Consider the following 21,678-nt stretch of genomic DNA (forward strand, 5'->3'; position numbering starts at 1 on the left):
GTTAAGATGTGACATAGGTATTAGACATGGCCATATTTACTGTAATATTTTTCTGCTTGAGCTATGTCATATTTAGGTATAAGTTATTGCTTTTGCTGCTGCTGTTTGCCAGACATAGTGCTACTGAATTTCACTTTGTATTACTCTGTTAAGCCGGTTTTACTACTGATTTATTTTCTTGTTGCTGCACAGTGGCTCATATTAGTTCTAATGTTGCATTTGCTTTGCTAATTTATATTTATTGCTGCTTGCTTTGCCAATTTGCATTTTTTGTTACTGCTGTTTGTGTCAGTTGTTTTGTGCTGCTGCATTGCCTCGTCGCTTAGTATATATATCTGAGCTCAGTAGATTTCAGTTAGCTTAAGAGGGAGTAGGCTATGTAAGAGAATGAGTTGTGATGAAATGGAAGAAATGCATTGACAAGGTATAAAAAAAGTGAAATAAGAGTAAACATCTATGAAATGAAGTTTAGGGTTGGACTGCAGTACCAAATGTCACACTGAAAACAAACCCTGTCCTGTCCTTTTGTGTTATTCCACTATGTGTCTGTGTACCTTGTTTATTTGTGTTCTTCCTGTCTTTATGTGTTTAGCTGATAAGAGTTATGTTGTAGAATTTTTCTAATAGTATGTTATTGACTTTGTAAAGATGTGTACACATTATTAATTCTGTTCTGTTTCAATGCTCATGTGTGAAATTAATGTTTTGAAAACTATTCTCATTATTTTATTTGTTTACTTACGTCATAATTCCTGTAACACTGATGTATCTGTTTATTTCTATTAATTTGTAAAGCCTGTACTACTACAAATGTTATCTGTATTGTTATGTTCTTTAATGATATAGTTTGTACCTTTCTAATTGTATTCTCATGTTATAAATTGTAATTGTAAGCAGTTCATCAAATTAAGTAACTTGTAAGCATTCATTTCACTGCACCCGTTACTGTTGGTCATACTATATGCACAATATGTGAGAAGTTGGGACTGTTAGTGCTTGCACGTGTGTTAATAATTCAGCAAGGGACTGGTTAACAGCATTGCTGGTTCTAAGGACTATTCCAAAAACTTCATGAGTGCACAAGTGGTGATTATGGAATAGCTATATTGTCCGCAAGGCTCTTCGATGGGGATTGTGCACCTGCACAGTCGCAACAGGTGGCTGCTGGCCGTCTCTTCAAGGACTGCAGTGGGTCTGCACTTCTGGTGGCGCACCAATACCGTAATCTCTACCAAGAATACAGTGGGTCAGCTCTGTGATGACCTAACTACTAATATTCTTCAAAACTTCGATTGACTCTGCTATGGGTTTGCTCTGTTGTGGACCATTACCTGTCTGCATGTCAAGAGTCAGCATTATCTTTCTGCTGGAAGGACAACACTACTTCTTCAAGACTGCAGGGAAATCCACTACTTCTGTGTGCATTTTCTTTTACTGCTCAGACTTCGAGAAAAAAACAAAACAACACTGCAATTTTACTGTGATGAATGATCAGGACTGTCTTTATGGAGTGTGAGAAAATTTTAGCTTTTGACCAACATTGTAGCAATAAGTGTGTTTATTTGATTTGTTTGTTATCGTAATTATGAAAAACTTCTTCAAATCTGTATTGGTCACTGCCCAAAACAATTTGTAAAATTTTTTTGTGGGGAGCATGGGGGCTATGTAAGTAGACTGTTTAGGTTTCAATGTTGGTAACGTCACGTAGAGCTCTGTATGAAAATCACTGACTGTGCTTTGTGCAGTCTATGGCTGGTTTGCATTGCTGGAATTTGCTATTGTAGTGTTTGGCAGTTGGCTGTTAACAGTGCGTAGCGTTGCGCAGTTGGAGGTGAGCCGCCAGCAGTGGTGGATGTGGGGAGAGAGATGGCAGAGTTTTGAGAGCGGATGATCTGGACGTGTGTCCATCAGAGAGAGTAAATTTGTAAGACTGGATGTCATGAACTGATATATATATATATATATATATATATATATATATATATATATATATATATATATATATATATATATATTATGACTTTTGAACACTATTAATGTAAATACAATGTTGGTTCTCTATCAAATTCTCTCATTTGCTAACAATGCCTATCAGTAGTTAGCGCCTTCAGTAGTTTGAATCCTTTATTTAGCTGGCAGTATTGGTGCTCGCTCTATTGCAGTACTTCGAGTAACGAAGATTTTTGTGAGGTAAGTGATTCATAAAAGGTATAGGTTATTGTTAGTCAGGGCCATTCTTGCGTAGGGATTTTTGAAAGTCAGATAGCGTTGCGCTAAAAATATTTTGCTTCAGTTTAGTGATGATCAGAGTAAGTAAAGAGAGAAATGTCTGAGTATGTTCAGTTTTGATCAGCTGTTTGAAAATCAAATAACGTAAGGGGCTTACCAGCACAGTAATTCACTAATTTTTCTAAGGGGACGTTTCAACTCATATGACTGAATGAATAATGTAATAAAATTAGAAATAACAGAAGTAGAGTTTATGTAAGAGGTCGTTTTGACCCACTGTCTTACTAAAATTATCTGTACCGCTCATTGGCGCTAGTGTAGCTCTTCCATATTGAAGCCGCCTTTTGCAGGGCAACGCTGTGTTTGCTCCTAGTGAATTATATCAAATATGCTCTAATACGTTGCTTACACAACGGCTTAATAGATGAAAATGACATTCATAAGGACTCAGTATCCCTGTTTCTAGAACAAACTGTGAAATTGAAGTGGATAGTTCGAGTAGTATTAGAGACCACATTTATTGAAATTCACACTACTTGAATGAAAAATACGATAATATTAGGGAAAGTATTGTAGATAAAATATTGTCAAACAAAATATTAAGGAAGTCCCAGAATATGTGGCACGAAACATTAAACAAGAACCGGAAGTGAATAACTTGATGGTTGATGAACTAACGTCACTATCTGCTACTTCATAAGTTTCATCCAAATAACTCACTTCGAAAACTTGACGCACCTACGCTCATACTTGTAGGAAGCGAACACTAAGTTCCTGAATGGACAAAGACAAGTTTGATTACTCAGTAGGCATTTTGAAGTAAATATATTTTATTACGTTTCTCAGTTTCCTTTCGTTGTGTCTCGTATCCTTTAAATCATAAGCAGGTGTTCCTATTCGTCTCTGTTAATGGTGGTCTTCAATTAGAGAACGGTTTCCTCAATTCTCAGCTGCGGTTTGGTAGAGGCTTGTTTTGACCTGTCCCACCATTCTGGTATAGGATTTTGTAATGAAGGTTTCTACCTTAAGGCATTCCACTTACTGAAACGTTTCTGTATTTTTGTTCAACTATTCAGCTATAATTTCTATTGATTGATGTATTATTGCGGCGGGAAATGATCGCTAGAGCCACGGGGGGCACTTATCGTTTACAGCCTGATTGGAGTTCAGAAAGCGAGCAACAGTATCTGCACCCAACACTTGACTAGTGCAACTTGGGAAGCTGTCGAAACAGCATGTAAGGAGAAAATGACAGCTCAGTTGTGGGAATCCAATAACTGGTAAACTACCAGTTTCACTAAGATATCCTGAAGGATCACTTCTCTGAAGTGGTGATCTCAGTATCCTGTGTACTGGTACACACAGAAATTGAGATACCAGGGAAGAAGCGGCAAAGACAGTGCGAACAGAAGGAAATCACTTCACTACAGAAGGTGTAGCACAGATTTAATTTTTCTTTGGATCACAATCAAACAATCAAACTCCGTTTACCGTGTTGTTCAAACAAAGCGTTAGGGGGCAACACAAGCTATGTAGATTAACTACCGTTTAATATCTGAAATGATCATTCTCTGCGACAAATGGTTACAGGTAATAAAACAGATACCAGAGCAAGTGACATAGGTTCTTCGAAATCCTATGTAGTTTATAATGTATAACTGCGAAAACTAATTATGTTATGTTCTGGAATGTAAGTAACCGTTAGGGTGCAACTGTTTAAGCCCACAAAGACAACTGCTATTAACACAATTCAGTACCCGAGCTTAGCATGCCTGACTGACCGATGGTTCAACATCACCTCTCACCACGTGCCGTAATATTCTGTGGAGACGTCTGTAATCCAACCAGGACATTGGTACACAGCCCCTCCCCCCCCCCCCCCCCACCCCCGGTAGCTGAGTGGTCAGCGCCACAGAATGTCAATCCTAAGGGTCCGCATTCGATTCTCGGCGGTGTCAGAGATTTTCTCCGCTCAGGGACTGGGTGTTGTGTTCTCCTAAACTTCATCATTTGATCCCCATCGAGTCGCAAGTCAAATGGAAAGACTAGCACCCGGCGAACGGTCTACCAGACGGGAGGCCCTAATCACGACATTTCAAGAAATTTATCTAGAAATCAGTATTTCGCGCCGTAAGCGTACAGATCTAGTAGGCTATGGTATTGTTGAAGTATACGATGATTCTAGAAAAGTGCTCCGTTTTTGACTAGAATGTGTTTAACAGAAAAGATCAGGATTTTCATGGGTGCAGAGTAATGGTAGCCGAGCATTGTAAGTAAAGAGAGACTTGCATTTTTTGGCGCTGAGGAGTGATCCGTCACGCTTGGAACTTTAATTTCCTCACAGGAGCTATGCATCTCGCGGTGACAGCCTCCTCCGTTACCATTTCTGCGCTCTCTGTATTCTGGTATGCTCTCTCTGTACTTCACAACAATGATAAATGAGTACAGACTGCGGATATCAGCGATTTAAATTAAGGAGAATCACTTTCGTTTTAAATGTGAAACACTGTGCAGACTCTAACACGTCATACAATCTTGACACCCATTTCACGTTTTTAAATTATCTCTTCCGTTGTATGGTTAGAACGTTCGGCACAGTACTACTTCTAAGAGATGAACTGTACGAGGTGTCGTAGTAGTAAAGGTGGCGGGGATAAAGGGGATTCAACTGTTCAGCTTGCAATACCTAAATCGATTATAAATTATTTATACTGTATAATTTTATGTATGTAACTATGAAATGTTTGGTCTTTACTGATTAATGTCTTTGAAGTGCCAAAGGGAAGTAGAATTTTGTGATAGATATTTGAAAAAACTTAGCAGTGTGTTTAAACAATGAAACTTTATAAATAATGCCTGTTTATAAAAGAGATTTGTGAATTGGAATACTGGTTCATGCTTAGGGAAATTGTATGATGTGTAACAGTTGTGTTACTAAATGTGACACTTCTGTCACTCAATGTAAGTGGGTTTTCTCTTTTGATGCTGTCAATTGTCAGGATGAGCATTCTAAAGCATTCTGTCAGGGTGAAAATATTAAATAAATTAACTTTTCTCTCTTAATAACATGTGGGCAGGGTGGGTTCTTCCTTGGCTCGGGTATGAGGTCGAATGAAACATCATTTTTACATAAGATAACTTTTATTGAAGATTTGTACAACTGTATCTTACGGGATGTTCTGGTTCGGAGAGCGGCAGCTGTGTCGTTTGTGAAGTCTTCTGCTGCGGCAGCGGCGGCGGCGGCGGCGGCGGAGGCGCCTGATTACGCGTAGCGGTGTGAATCTCGTGTCGCCGTCTCGCCCAGCTGACTGGAGACGCGCAGCGCGAGGTGGCCGGTTTAATTATTGCGAGCGAAGTCGTGCATCGGATGATACCTTGGGTGTGGCGTCCCAGTGTTTCTCTTCTCTAAGCGGCCGCGTGTGTTGTGCGTCGGCCAGCGGAGCGGTGCGGCGGGGGAAGGCCGGTGTCGCGGAGTCGAACCACGGACTCCCGCTTGCCAGTCTTCGGCTGTCAGATCTTCATCCCAGCTCACAGGTGACTGCTGATGTGAGGCCGTCTCCTTCCCGTCCTCACAAGTCACCCGGGTGCGTAAAATCAGACTTCAAATACCTTTTAACTTCTGTCTTCTGGCGCCGCGGCTGCTGCTTGCTATTCCATTACAGCGGCGGACTTAGTGCGTCTGTGCATGATGCAGTCTCTTCTTGGATGACGGTCTTCAGCACCGAAACTGACTGAAAACTACTGCTACTCTTCTTTTCTTCCTTCGTCTCTCATCTTCGTCTCCGTCCCCGTCTCCGTCTTCGTCTTCGTCTTCGTCTCCGTCTTCATCTGTCTTCATCTGTCGGTCCCACCGCGTCTCGCGTATTTATTCACTTCGGTTCACTGGAGGTGAACGACTTCACGCCCATTGCCTCTTCTGTCACGTTGAAAAGCTTCTCGAAGAATCTTCTTAACGTCGGTCATTGGCACTTGGAATGTAGGCGGGGGCCTCTGATCGCATGTGACGACTGAGAAACACGTGAGCTGGTCATTGCCTCTTCCGTTACGTTGAAAAGCTTCTCGAAGAATCTTCTTAACGTCAGTCATTGGCTCTTGGAATGTAGGCGAGGGCCTTTGTTCACATGCGACAACTGAGAAACACGTGAGCCGGTCGGGCGATGCCCTGACGGCTGAATCGACAGCGCCCGCTTATGTGGAACTTGCTGACTTCAGGGTCATTGTCTCTTCTGTTCTGCTGTTCTGCCCGCTGAATGCGAGTATGTAACTCTCTAAACCAAACCTATTTTTTCATTTATATTCTAATTTCTAGTTCACTTTGATTTCACTAATTTATTTACCTAAGTACCACTCAACAGATGTAACTTAAAAGACCTACGGAACCCCCTCCGCTAAGGAAAAGGCTTGGCGTGTGGGAAAAGGTGGATCTGGTGGTCAATCTGGGCGGCGAGAGAGAGAGTGCATTACGCAGTCAGTGGCCAGCAGTTGTACAGTCAACACCGCGGGTGCCAAGTGAGGCATTCAGGAACTGATTTTTGATGGCATGGCCTCGGATATGGTTTCGGCTGTAAAATGATGCTCTCGAATTTTGGGAATGGCTCTAAAATGATTAATATGCCACCAAGAAGATTTGAGTAGAGCATTAAACCGCCAGAGGTGACACCAGATAGCCGCCAAGTGCTTGCCACCACTATAGCGCCACTGCTACACCAACTTTGGAAATCAGATATGTATACCAGTATGAACCAGTATGCTTGTATATGAATGTTTTTCAATAATAATTTCAATGATAAAAATTCGTGTTTGGACTTTGAAACTGTCCTGTTTATGAAACCAAGCAGGTCCCTACCATAAACGTGCTGAAGATCGAGTATCCTGTTTATGAAGAACCACTAACAAGTTTCTCTTTGAATGTGCCTAAGTTTCAGTGCTATAGCATATAAATGTAGAGTGAAAATTTCATTCTACATATAAATTTTGCTAGTTAAATTACTTATTTCATATGTAAAGAGAGAGGCACATAATTAGGAACTGAACAAAAAAAAATCTTTATTTTGATTTGAATTGTTTCTACTTTGAATGTGCCAAACTTTTAATACGAAGGGGCATAAATGGTGTTAGTTAAAATCACCTGCTTCACAAATTATGAAAGAGTCACACAATTTTGAATCTACTTGAAACTTAACTTTACCTTGAACTTATTTCTGAAGTTAATTAAGAATATGGTTAGTGTAACTTGCTATAAAGCATTGAACGAAAAATAATCTCAAATGGGGTTTGAAATCAGTATTAGTGTGATGCAAATTGTTTATGAAATGTGTGCACAGTTTGCTTATAAAGGAAATGACTGTTTATGGGTCCCCGCTTTCATCTTTTCTAGTATGGGAAAGTTAATCTAAATAGTAGTTTTGCTACTGAGATATGGAATGTTCCCGAAGTAGAGTGAATGTATAAAGTGTATGTACAGTGTCATTTACTTGCATTTGTGATGTTTGGGTGTTACTTAAATCAGGACTGTGTCCATGGTCAAATTTCGTCTTGTGATGCCTTTGAGAACATTTAGTACTGAGATGATAATTATTACTAATAGATGTATAGGGCCATTTGTCTTTCTGTGATTGCCAATTAGGCGAATTATAACTACTGCCATCTACTGTTCACTTCGTCTGGTAGTTATGTGTATTCATTGCACTTACCAAGAAAGAAGTAACGAAAGCTTCCTTTCGCCAAATTATAGTTAAATTCTTCTCAACTTAATATTCTAAATTATTATGCCTTATTTGGATGGCGACCACATATTTATTCTTCTACGTGAGTTCTATTACTTTTTCAACTTCCAAAAATAAAATCTTACAGTTTTACAGTTAATTGCTATTTGTACGAAATCATACTACGATACCCTCGGTCCAATAGGTCAACATGGTCAAATTATGAAAAATTCCTTTCAGAGGGTAACACTAGTTGCAATGAATACTTAACACGAAATTATTCACAACGTAAAATTGCGTTATAAGCTTTAAATTTGACATATTTTGTCTAAAGCGACTGAGATGAACTTCCGAATTATTTTGGAAATAAATGCAGCAAATCGGCATTGTTTGTGTCTCGTAACATAACGTTCATTCCAGCTACTAGTGCAGCGTAGCTGTGGCAAATTTAATTTTAATACAATTACTTTATCAGGTACGGATCTGCCATAAAACTCTCCTAAAAAAGTAATGAAGGAAATTATGAATCTTGGGATGTAGTTTTGTGAATTCATAGGTCCCCTTTCCTTTGCCATCCTTCCCCTATCGATCTACATCTGTGTGTATAAAGTAATGATATAACTGTAAAACCGTTGCGTCTGCCTGTTTGAGCACGATAATATCCAAAACTAATTGAAGAATTTTCATGGGATTTTCGCAACGTAGCTTGGGGTAACGTTTAGGCTTTATTTCTTCAAAATAGATTAGAGAAGATAAACTTTTGTGCTGCCAAGATCGCTAATAATGACATTTACTCTCGATACCCAGTTTCGGAACATTAATTAAGGTAACCGGTTACCGGGAGTATGGTTATTAGTAGCTATCTTGGCAAAAAAGTTAATCTTACCTAATCTCTTACCAAAGATCGCTCCTTGCGGCTCAATGTGCGTAAACTAAATGTCATCAAAATTGGATCATGAAAAGGAAAATACAATGATTTGAAGTTTTATTTAGAACCATGGTGTCTGTCTGTTTGTAAACGCAAACTGGACGAATTATTGTGGCGTTTTGGCAGGTAACGTATGCGTAGCTAGGAGCAATATGTACGGTTATTATTACGGATCGCGGGAAAAAGAAATCGTAATTTAAAATTTTATAAATGCGAAAATGTGTCTGTTACCTTCTCACTTCCAAACAGCTGAGCCGATTTTCCTGTAATTTAGTATGGATATAGCTTCAACCCTCAATAACAACGTAGACTGGTTAAGAAAGTAAAAAAAGAAAGCCGACACAAGTATGAAGTATTCAGCGGAACAAACATTTTTACATCAGTGAACACGAATCATGTTAAAAACTTATTGAACCTGATTTACAATCTACATGGCAGCAACGCTGTATGTGTGCCGTGCCGTCGTGTTTTGGACTAGTTAGAGAGAGCAGGGGGGAGGAGGGGGGGAGGGGGCACACCTATGAATCGTTACACTTACCCAAACAAGCAGACATTTGAGAGCAGCTTACGTTATCGAACGTGCAATAATTTACTTACTCATCATCACTAAATATGAAAAAACTACTGGTATGCGAGCGTAGCCTCGGATAAAAGTTAGTCTGTATGAACCCCATCGTGTAAAGTACAGAAAACCAAAATTTTTTTCCTTGCTTTATCTACGATGAGTCCTCCTAGAAAGAATTTAAGCCTTTTGACTAAAAAGCTAAATTAAAAAGAGGCTAATGATTTTAATGGTGCGATCGTAGGCTTCTGGTGCTGCTGTCTTCGTCGGTAAAACGCTTCCTGGTTAAGTAGTGGACAAAACGGTTTTGTAAACGACAGATTACCATCTTCACATACCCGGAAACATTTCACTAAGTAAGAATAATTGCTGTTTCTAGCCACAGAATTGTACGTCCTTTATAAAAGAGGAAGGAAGAGGGTTATACTTGGCAAAATATAGACAGAGTTTCTGTTGCTTAGGTAAAAGCATACTTAATTACAATAGTAGTGGTAGGGTTATAAGTTACCCAAACTATTCGTGGAGTCTTAAGCATTTTTCTGCAGCAATACCTCTGAAAATCTTATTTTATCTTGATGTGGGAACTGGTGACCGTGCTCGTTTCACTTCTGTATCCCTCAGCATTACCTGATCTAATTTGACTACACTCTATTACCCTTAATTCAGTTTTGTTGATACTCACCTTATACTGTCTTCTTAAGGCAGTATCAGTTACGTCCCCATGATCTTCCTAGTCCTTAAATGGTAAACCATAATGTTTTTATTTCCTCTCTCCGAACTTTATATTCTCTTTCAATAGTTCTACTCGATGTTATTTACTGCTTGCTCAATCGTGAATGGGTTACATCGCTATTCCATTCTGTGTTAATTTACTACCGTCGTTTCACTTCCATTGCATATAATTCCCGTAATCGGGTTTCTCTGTTAGTTATAGGCAATCTTTCGCTCCCTGTATTTTATCCATGCTACGTTCATAATTTCAAGAACACTACAATCCAGTTTTTACTGACAAATCTTACAACATCCATAATTGTCACAAATTTCTTATTGCCATCGATCACCACACATGTACATCAACACCTACATAGTTACTCTGCAATTCACACTTAAGTGCCTGGCAGAGGATTCATCGAACAATTGTCGTACTACTTCTCTGCCATTCCACTCTCGAATGGCGCATGGGAAAAAGAAACGCCTAAATCTTCCCGTTTGAGCTCTGATTTATCTTATTTTGTTATGATGATCCTTTCTCCCTATGTAGGTGGTTGTTAAAAAAATATCTTCGCATTCTGAAGAGAAAGTTGGTGATTGAAATTTCGTAAATATATCTCCGTGCAAAGGAAATCACCTTGTAAGTAGGCTGTTTAGATTTTTATGTTGGTAACGTCACGTAGCGCTCTGTATGAAAATCACTGGCTGTGCTGTGTCCAGTCTGTGGCTGGTTGGCATTGCTGGAATATTCGCTATTGTAGTGTTGGGCAGTTGGATGTGAACAGCGCGTAGCGTTGCGTAGTTGGAGGTGAGCCGCCAGCAGCGGAGGATGTGGGGAGAGACATGGCAGAATTTTGAGAGCGGACGATCTGGACGTGTGTCCGCCAGAAAGAATAAATTTGTAATACTGGATATCATGAACTTATATATATATATATATATATATATATATATATATATATATATATATATATATATATATATATGACTTTTGAACACTATTAAGGTAAATGCATTGTTTGTTCTCCATCAAAATTTTTCATTTGCTAACTATGCCTGTCAGTAGTTAGTGTCTTCAGTAGTTAGAATCTTTTATTTAGCTGGCAGTATTGGCGCTCGCTGTATTGCAGTAGTTCGAGTAACGAAGATTTTGTGAGGTAAGCGATTCATGAAAGGTATTGGCTATTGTTAGTCAGGGCCATTCTTTTGTAGGGATTTTTAAAAGTCAGATTGCGATTCGCTAAAAAATATATTGTGTGTCAGTTTAGTGTTGATCAGAATAAGTAAAAAGCGAAATATCTGAGTACTTTCAGTTCTGCTCAGCTGTTTGAAAATCAAATAATGTAAGAGGTTTATCAGCACAGTACGTCATCAATTTTCTAAGGGGACGCTACAACCTTTGTCCCAGTGACTGCCACCCCAACTCGCGTATATTAGTGACACTCTCACCCCTATTGCGCGCCGGCCGCGGTGGCCGAGCGGTTCTAGGCGCTACAGTTTGGAACCGCGTGACCACTACGGTCGCAGGTTCGAATCCTGCCTCGGGCATGGATGTGTGTGATGTCCTTAGCTTAGTTAGGTTTAAGTAGTTCTAAGTTCTAGGGGACTGATGACCTTAGAAGTTAAGTCGCATAGTGCCCAGAGCCATTTGAACCATTTTGAACCCTATTGCGCGATAACACGAAACAAGCTGCCCATCTTTGCACTTTTTCGATGTCCTCGTCAGCCCTACCTAGTAAAGATCCCACACCGCGCAGCAGTATTCCAGCAGAGGACGGACAAGTGTAATATAGGCTGTCTCTTTAGTGGGTTTGTCGCATCTTCTAAGTGTTCTGCCAACAAAGCGCAGTCTTTGTTTCGCCTTTCCCACTGTATTATCTATGTGATCTTTCCAATTTTAGTTGCTCATAATTGTAATTTCTAGGAATTTACTCGAATTGACAGCCCTTAGATTTGTGCGATTTATCGTATACCCAAAGTTAATCGGAATTCTTTTAGTACCCATGTGGATGACCACACACTTTTCTTTGTTTAGTGCCAATTGCCACTTTTCTCACCATATAGAAACTCTCTAGGTCATTTTGTAATTGGAACTGATCGTCTGATGAATTTACTTAGACGGTAAATTACAGCGTCATCTGAAAACAATCTAAGGGGGCTGCTCAGATTGCCACCTAGATCATTTATGTAAATTAGGAACAACAGAGGGCCTATGACACTACTTTGCTGAACTCCAGATATCACTCCTGTTGTACTCGATGATTTACCGGTGACCTCTCTGAGAGGAAATCACGAATCCAGCCACACAACTGAGGCGATACTCCATATGCATGCAATTTGGTTAATAGTCACTTGTGAGGAACGGTATCAAAAGCCTTCTGGAAATCTGGGAATAACGAATCGATCTGAGATCTCTTGTCGACAGCACTCATTGCTTCATGTTAATAAAGAGCTAGCTGTGTTGCACAAGGACGATATTTTCTAAATCAATGTTGGTTATGTATAATAAGTCATTTCTTCAAGGTGGTTCATAACGTTCGAGTACAGTATATGCTCCAGAACTCTAGTGCAAATTGAGGTCAGTGATACGCGTCTGTAATTCAATGGGCCTTCTTGAATATTGGTTGCATCAGCGCTACTTTCCAGTCTTTAGGAACAGACCTTTCGTCATGTGAGCGGTTGTATATGATTGCTAAGAAAGGCACTATTGTGTTTGCATGTATTTAAGTGGTAATATTCCTTGTCTTAGATGAAACTGTGATTTTGGTTATGTGCTACCAAAAATAGTGGAGAGTGTGAGCACAAGTAAGGTGGGCAGTTCGAGGAGTGTCAGAACCAGCAATATACGACCGACGCACTTACACTGCAGCCGGTGCTGCGACCTCTCCAGTACCGTAATCTGATTGTCAAACTCGGCGAGCCGCTCCTACTAGCTACCATACTCAGAGCAGATGCTGTATCCGCAACTACTGCCACAAGGGCTTGCATACCAATTCGTTGTACACCACAGTCTGACCTCATATGCGTGTGTGACTGTGAGACACATGGAGTTTGTAATTGAGTCCTCGTCTGCATTGCAAAGCTACATCCCACGTCCTCTGGCCAGTACAAACACAACAGCAGCTCGTTCATTAGGCACGTCACACACTGAGACGGGCAACGACAGTTCCAGAGAACCGCCTCATTGGCTGCTTATTAAATTATACGCGAACATTCTCTTGGGGAGGTTGTGCTGACCCATGTATTGCTTTTACCGTTTTGGGAACTCAACGAAAAATACTAAATGGAGATGTTTCCTCAAAACAGCAGCCTCATGCGGTGAACTCTAACGCCCATCTAGAAGTGGTCCGATGGCTTATGAATACAGAGTAATGGATTAGGTATTACACGTATGTTAAAAATTTCGATAGTTAAAGTTGTTTATGGTGGCTTCGCTGGGTGAGATAAGTAGCAAAAAAATAATTGAAGACAAATGTGATATTATAAAAAATGAGTTTAGGGACTGTATAGCTACTTTAAGCGATCAAATTAGTTGAAAGGAGAAACTATATTCCACGAATTTCGACTCTTTGGTGGTGCAATTCGACTATGACAGAAAAAAATAAGGACATAAAAAATTTTGAAAATTGTTTTTCGAGACCTCATACTCACCTGCTGTGGTATAACACAAAGAAAATGAAAGCAGAATGTTTACTCGCCCCACAAAGGAAGGGCAACATAATGAATACTATATGTCTTAACAACTGCTCATTCAGTGAGACACTATAACGTATTTCTTTCTTATGACGTGAATCTTTACTCGCTTAGGCCTACTATAGGAATATTACAGACAACATATAAGTGCTATGAAACTGTAGGTAATACAACAGATCATATTGATTGTATATCATACGAGTTTATGAAAATGCTTTCCCTCGGAACTGTATGAGCACAAAATTTAGGCTTCCTATTACAATGGTGGTCCGACAGCTTTATTGTGTAGCTATTAGCTCTGTAAATTAACTTTAATAACTAATTACATTTATGCCATTTCAAACTGTAAGAATGCACAAACCAATTAGTAGCGACAGCTAGTCTTCCTCTGGGTTGCTTTGTCTCAGACAGAAATACCCCCACTCTTTTCTATTGAATTTTTCCTCTTAATCCACCTGCCATTGGTTAATTTTGGATCTAAAATGTTCTCTGTTCTTAATGTCTCCGTGTGTGATCCCCGCAAAATTTAGATGATTTTTTTATTCTCCGTGTCAGTTTCATAGTATGTGCTGTATCTCTACTCTTATTGTTCCCACAAAATTCAGTTATTTGTCTTGCATGTGAACCTGGTGTCATTTACTTAATACGGTTGTAAAACTTTAATCTGCGTTTACCAATCTTATTGCAAGTTCTTGTGTAATAAATGATTTCTTGGCTGCTTCAGAGTCTGATCTTATCACCCACTTCAGACCTGGAGAGGTAGCAGCAACCATTAGACGTTCTAGCTGGTGTCGACGCCCACTTATAACGTTAAGAATGAAATGGCTGATGTACACTGTTAGGATTCTGTTAGTTGTTCTTGTACAGATGGCACATCCCTAATATCGTGTCCTCGATACTTTGCGAGCAGTCTACATGTGACATGACCATAGTATGCATTTTCGCTCGAGATATTGTCTTATAATTCTTAGATCCCTTATGTCAATGATTGTGGTATGTCCTTATCTGTGCAAAATTAATATTTCTGAAGCATACAGGAAGCCAATCATAATGTTTTAGTTTATTGCATTCGCATGTGAATTAGTTGTTGTATATAATTTACATGAGATGGTGTTCTGTTACCATTTTTTAGTATCCAACTTTATTAGTTTCTATTTAAAATATATATTCACGAGTTATTTCGCTAGATATTTAAACACCAGTAGTCACTTGATTTCTCCGTAATTAATTGTCTTGTATTTTGAAGCTTGTTTTTGTATGTATTAAATCTTTTCGCCAAAAACCTAGAAATCTACTTTTTGTACTATTTATTTTAAGGGTTACTGGTTTTTTGTGATTGTCACCATTCAAAACTGATAGATCATTTGCAAAGTCAAGGCAATCGTTCTGCAATCTTCCTTTGTCTCAAGCGAATATGACAGGATCATTATGATTAGGGAAATATTTTTCATTTCACTATTCGGAATTTTCTCGAGCACGCAGTATAATTTAAGAGAAATAATGAAAATTATCACTCTAACGAATTTACGCAAGACATTTAATGCTGCTGTTCATGTAACAACCATGGACCTTGCCATGGTGAGACGGTTTGAGAGTTGAACGATACAGATAGCCGTACCGTAGCTGCAACTGCAGAACAGGGTTACATGTTGAGAAGCCAGGAAAACATGGGTGTTCTGAAGAGGGGCAGCAACCTTTCCAGTAGTTACATGGGCAGCAGTCTGGCTGACTGATTGATCTGCCCTTCTAACATCAACCAACATGCCTTTGCTGTGCTAGAACTGTGAACGACTAAAAGCAAGGGAATACCACAGTCATAAGTTTTTCCGATGGCATGGTAGAATGATGAAGATGGATCATGTATAAAATATTGTTGTTGTTGTTGTTGTGGTCTTCAGTCCTGAGACTGGTTTGATGCAACTCTCCATGCTACTCTATCCTGTGCAAGCTTTTTCGTCTCCCAGTACCTACTGCAACCTACATCCTTCTGAATCTGCTTAGTGTATTCATCTCTTGGTCTCCCTCTACGATTTTTACCCTCCACGCTGCCCTCCAATACTAAAGCGGTGATCCCTTGATGCCTCAGAACATGTCCTACCAACCGATCCATTCTTCTGGTCAAGTTGTGCCACAAACTTCTCTTCTCCCCAATCCTATCCAATACTTCCTCATTAGTTATGTGATCTACCCATCTAATCTTCAGCATTCTTCTGTAGCACCACATTTCGAAAGCTTCTATTCTCTTCTTGTCCAAACTACATATCGTCCATGTTTCACTTCCATAAATGGCTACACTCCATACGAATACTTTCAGAAATGACTTCCTGACACTTAAATCAATTCTGGATGTTAACAAATTTCTCTTCTTCAGAAATGCTTTCCTTGCCATTTCCAGCCTACATTTTATATCCTCTCTACTTCGACCATCATCAGTTATTTTTCTCCCCAAATAGCAAAACTAATTTACTACTTTAAGTGCCTCATCTCCTCATCTAATTCCCTCAGCATCACCCGACTTAATTCGACCACAATCCATTATCCTCGTTTTGCTTTTGTTGATGTTCACCTTATATCCTCCTTTCAAGACAATGTCCATTCCATTCAACTGCTCTTCCAAGTCCTTTGCTGTCTCTGACAGAATTACAATGTCATCGGGGAACCTCAAAGTTTTTATTTCTTCTCCACGAATTTTAATACCTACTCCGAATTTTTCTTTTATTTCCTTTACTGCTTGCTCAATATACAGATTGAACAACATCGGGGAGAGGCTGCAACCCTGTCTTACTCCCTTCCCAACCACTGCTTCCCTTTCATGTCCCTCGACTCATATAACTGCCATCTGGTTTCTGTACAAGTTGTAAATAGCCTTTCACTCCCTGTATTTTACCCCTGCCACCTTTAGAATTTGAAAGAGAGTATTCCAGTCAACATTGACAAAAGCTTTCCCTAAGTCTACAAATGCTAGAAACGTAGGTTTGCCTTTCCTTAATCTTTCTTCTAAGATAAGTCGTAAGGTCAGTATTGCCTCACGTGTTCCAGTGTTTCTACGGAATCCAAACTCATCTTCCCCGAGGTTGGCTTCTACTAGTTTTTCCATTCGTCTGTATGAATTCGTGTTAGTATTTTGCAGCTGTGACTTATTAAACTGATAGTTCGGTAATTTTCACATCTGTCAACACCTGCTTTCTTTGGGATTGGAATTATTATATTCTTCTTGAAGTCTGAGGGTATTTCGCCTGTCTCATACATCTTGCTCACCAGATGGTAGAGTTTTGTCAGGACTGGCTCTCCCAAGGCCGTCAGTAGTTCCAATGGAATGTTGTCTATTCCGGGGGCCTTGTTTCGACTCAGGTCTTTCAGTGCTCTGTCAAACTCTTCACGCAGTATCATATCTCCCATTTCATCTTCATCTACATCCTCTTCCATTTCCATAATATTGTCCTCAAGTACATCGCCCTTGTATAGACCCTCTATATACTCCTTCTACCTTTCTCCTTTCCCTTCTTTGCTTACAACTGGGTTTCCATCTGAGCTCTTGATATTCATACAAGTCGTTCTCTTATCTCCAAAAGTCTCTTTAATTTTCCTGTAGGCAGTACCTACCTTACCCCTAGTGAGATACGCCTCTACATTCTTACATTTGTCCTCTAGCCATCCCTACTTAGCCATTTCGCACTTCCTGTCGATCTCATTTTTGAGACGTTTGTATTCCTTTTTGCCTGCTACATTTCCTGTATTTTTATATTTTATCCTTTCATCAATTATATTCTATATTTCTTCTGTTACCCAAGGATTTCTACTGGCCCTCGCCTTTTTACCTACTTGATCCTCTGCTGCCTTCGCTACTTCATCCCTCAGAGCTACCCACTCTTCTTCTACTGTATTTCTTTCCCCCATTCCTGTAAATTGTTCCCTTATGCTCTCAGTGAAACTCTGTACAACCTCTGGTTCTTTCAGTTTATCCAGGTCCCATCTCCTTAAATTCCCACCTTTTTGCAGTTTCTTCAGTTTTAATCTACAAATCATAACCAATAGATTGTGGTCAGTGTCCACATCTGCCCCTGGAAATGTCTTACAATTTAAAACCTGGTTCCTAAATCTCTGTCTTACCATTATATAATCTATCTGATACCTTTTACTATCTCCAGGGTTCTTCCATGTATACAACCTTCTTTCGTGATTCTTAAACCAAGTGTTAGTTATGATTATGTGGTGCTTTGTGCAAAATACTACCAGGCGGCTTCCTCTTTCATTTCTTAGCCCCAAACCATATTCACCTACTATGTTTCCTCCTCTCCGTTTTCCTACACTCGAATTCCTGTCACCCATGACTACTAAATTTTCGTCTCCCTTCACAATTTGAATAATTTCTTTTATTTCATCATACATTTCTTCAATTTCTTCGTCATCTGCAGAGCCAGTTGGCATATAAACTTGTACTACTGTAGTAGGTGTGGGCTTCGTATATATCTTGGCCACAATAATGCGTTCACTATGCTGTTTGTAGTAGCTTACCCGCATTCCTATTTTCCTATTCATTGTTAAACGTACTCCTGCATTACCCTTATTTGATTTTGTGTTTATAACCCTGTAGTCACCTGACCAGAAGTCTTTTTCCTCCTGCCACCGAACTTCACTAATTCCCACTATATCTAACTTCAACCTATCCATTTCCCTTTTTAAATTTTCTAACCTACCTGCCCGATTAACGGATCAGATATTCCGCGCCAGTTTTCTTTCTCCTGATAACGACACCCTCTTGAGTAGTCCCCGCCCGGAGATCCGAATGGGGGACTATTTTACCTCCGGAAAATTATACCCAAGAGGACGCCATCATCATTTAATCATACAGTAAGGCTGTATGCCCTCGGGAAAAATTACGGCTGTAGTTTCCCCTTGCTTTCAGCCGTTCGCAGTACCAGCACAGCAAGGCCGTTTTGGTTATTGTTACAAGGCCAGATCAGTCAATCATCCAGACTGTTGCCCTTGCAACTACTGAAAAGGCTGCTGCCCCTCTTCAGGAACCACACGTTTGTCTGGCCTCTCAACAGATACCCCTCCGTTGTGGTTGCACCTACGGTACGGCTATCTGTATCGCTGAGGCACGCAAGCCTCCCCACCAACGGCAAGGTCCATGGTTGATGGGTGGTGGGGGGTGGGGGGGGGTGTAAAATATTACGTAAACAAAGTAGTCCCCTATTCGGATCTCTGGACAAGGACTACGCAGGTGAATGTCAACTCCAGGAAAAACAATACAGGGTCTCTACTGGTCGGACCCTAGACTGTTTGATCCTTTATTTGGGCCGGGAGATAGGTTGAAGTTTGATGTGTTGGTGATTAGTGAAGATTGATGGTAGGATGACAGGACTTCTGGACAGTAAGTACAGGACCATAAATAGAAAATCTACAATAGGGACATTCCGGAGTAGGCTTAATAATGACTATAAAATTAGGAATACGAGTAAGCTAATATGGACAGCACAGGGAAATGATTATCGCAGCCAAGATGTACACGAATCCCGAAAGTACCACAATGGTACAGATTTATATGTCGAATAGACCTGCATATGATGAAGAGACTGAAGAAATTTGTGATAAGATAAAAGAAATTATTCAGGTAGTTAAGGGAGATGTAAATTTATTTGTGATGGTAGAATGGAATCAAACAGTGGAAAATAGAAGAGAAGTAAAACTACTCTGGTGTCCGAAATTACCCGTCCTGTGTCTAATTCACGATATAATCTTAAAAACTGTCAACAGATATCCATACGGTCGTGACCTGCATGGAAGATGGCATTCTGCTCAACGGACAACCACAGCAACAACGACGTCAGGGCACATATCAAACTGGATAGTACTTGCCGGGTAGTCCCACATCCACAATCACTGTGTACACAAACATAGACGGTGCAATATGGCCCAGAGAAGAGCCTACAGACTCACTGTAGTGGGGGGCCATGGGAAGAACGGAAACAGGACAGTCGCAGGCCGATGTGGCCCGATGGCTTAATGTGAATCGTTCTGTCGTTTTTCGGATGTGGGACCGTTTATAGAGATCAAAACCGTATCCCCCAGGCCAGGGCAGGGCCGAAAAAGTGTGACATCAGGAAAAGTGGACCTTTATATGGCAGTAAGGGCACCCACTTAGTGCTGAACGACAAATGGCATCGACCTTGCAGCATCCACTGGCCTTGTTGTAACGAGGCAAACGGAGTACAGAAGGCTTCGGCAAAGTAATCTTTATTGTCGGAGACCTGCTGTATGTGTACCTGTTACGTGCCTTCAAAGAAGGGAACATCTAGAGGGGAGTCGTCAACATGCCACCTGGACGATCGAAAAGAGGGCCAATATTCTTCTCACAAATGAGTCCCGATTTAGTCCGGACAGTGATTCTCGACCTATTCACGTCTGGAGGGAACGAGAAACACGATTTAGGGATCAAAAAATTTTGGAAAGAGACCGATATCGGGATGACCCCTCATGGTGTGGGCAGGGATTACGTTGACTGCTCGAACAAATCTTCATGAAACTATACCGTTAAATCGGCAAGGTTTGACTGCTGTCAGGTATCATGACGAGATCTTAGGACTTCAAATGTTGTTGTTGCTAGATGCTATGCAGCTTGATTAAAAGTGGGGTCGGTTGACAGGACACATTCTGATACCTCAAGAGATCACCAGTTCAGTAATGAAGTGAAGTGTGCGGGTAAAAATCGAAGAGGGAGACCAAGAGATGAATATAGTAAGCAGATTCAGGATGTAGATAGCAGTAGTTACTCGAAAGTGATGAGGCTTGCACAGTATACAATAGAAAGAAGATATGGATCAAACGAGTATTTGGACTGAAGACGAGGTCAACAACAACATATGTTGCTGTAGTTAGCCAGAGGTAAAGAGTTTTGCAAGCGATAGGGTAGCACGAAGATTCAAGTAGCACGCTTCGGCGACACACGGAAAACATTGTCCGTTTCACAACAAGTTTATTAAACAAAAAAATCTTCATCTACGGTAGGGAATTAGAAGTCAAGAATACACCAACGAGCGTTACATGATAGGCACAAAGTAACTGTGGAGTAAAATAAAGCCAGACTGGCACTGAGAGCTAAGTGCACTGGTCAGAGTCTAAGTTCACCGAGAGAAAAATACTTTTGGAGCCAAGTCGGGAGTGAGCACTTGCTGGACATTGGAGCACTGACTGGATGTGAAGTTCAAGGCCGGTAACTTTGAGTCCAAGGATGACGACTGTCTGGATTTAGATTCAATGAGGTAGCACTTGGAGCTTGGGCCGATAAAACCGGAACGTGCTATACATAGTAACCTCATTAATGATGAACACTCTGTAATGTTGCAGAAGCTAACATCCATACATACCAGCTGGCGAGCGAGTCCGGGAGAAAAACCGAGCAAGAGTTCTGGCTGCAGCTGTTGTCCCTAAGAACGGATCTGGAGAGCAATCCTATTTAATGGAATGAGCAGCACTCGTCACCTGGACCAGGGAAGGCTCTCGAAGCCGGTCTAAATGGTGCTGTCCTGTTCCCGGATTAAATGGCTGCTTGCAACGCAATACTGTGGGAACCTTTTCCCTGTCACGTGGCGCACGGACGCATGTAGGTTCCATGTTGGTGGCGCCCTCTGTAGCCACGAGCCTCGCGTTCTGGTGGCTAGTCTTGACGACGTCATGAGGTATGCAGATGCAGAGGTGGCTGCCCGCGTGGTTGATCTGCTGACGGGTGGCCGATCTATTAGGCGAGAGCCTTTGACATAACAAAGACCTGCATGTAACAAGTGATCGGACTGCGGACCACCACAAGGTATGAGTTCATGTAACATCTTTATGTCCAGATGCATCTT

This window comes from Schistocerca americana, chromosome 2 (assembly GCF_021461395.2).
Source record: "Schistocerca americana isolate TAMUIC-IGC-003095 chromosome 2, iqSchAmer2.1, whole genome shotgun sequence".
Lineage (NCBI taxonomy): Eukaryota > Metazoa > Arthropoda > Insecta > Orthoptera > Acrididae > Schistocerca > Schistocerca americana.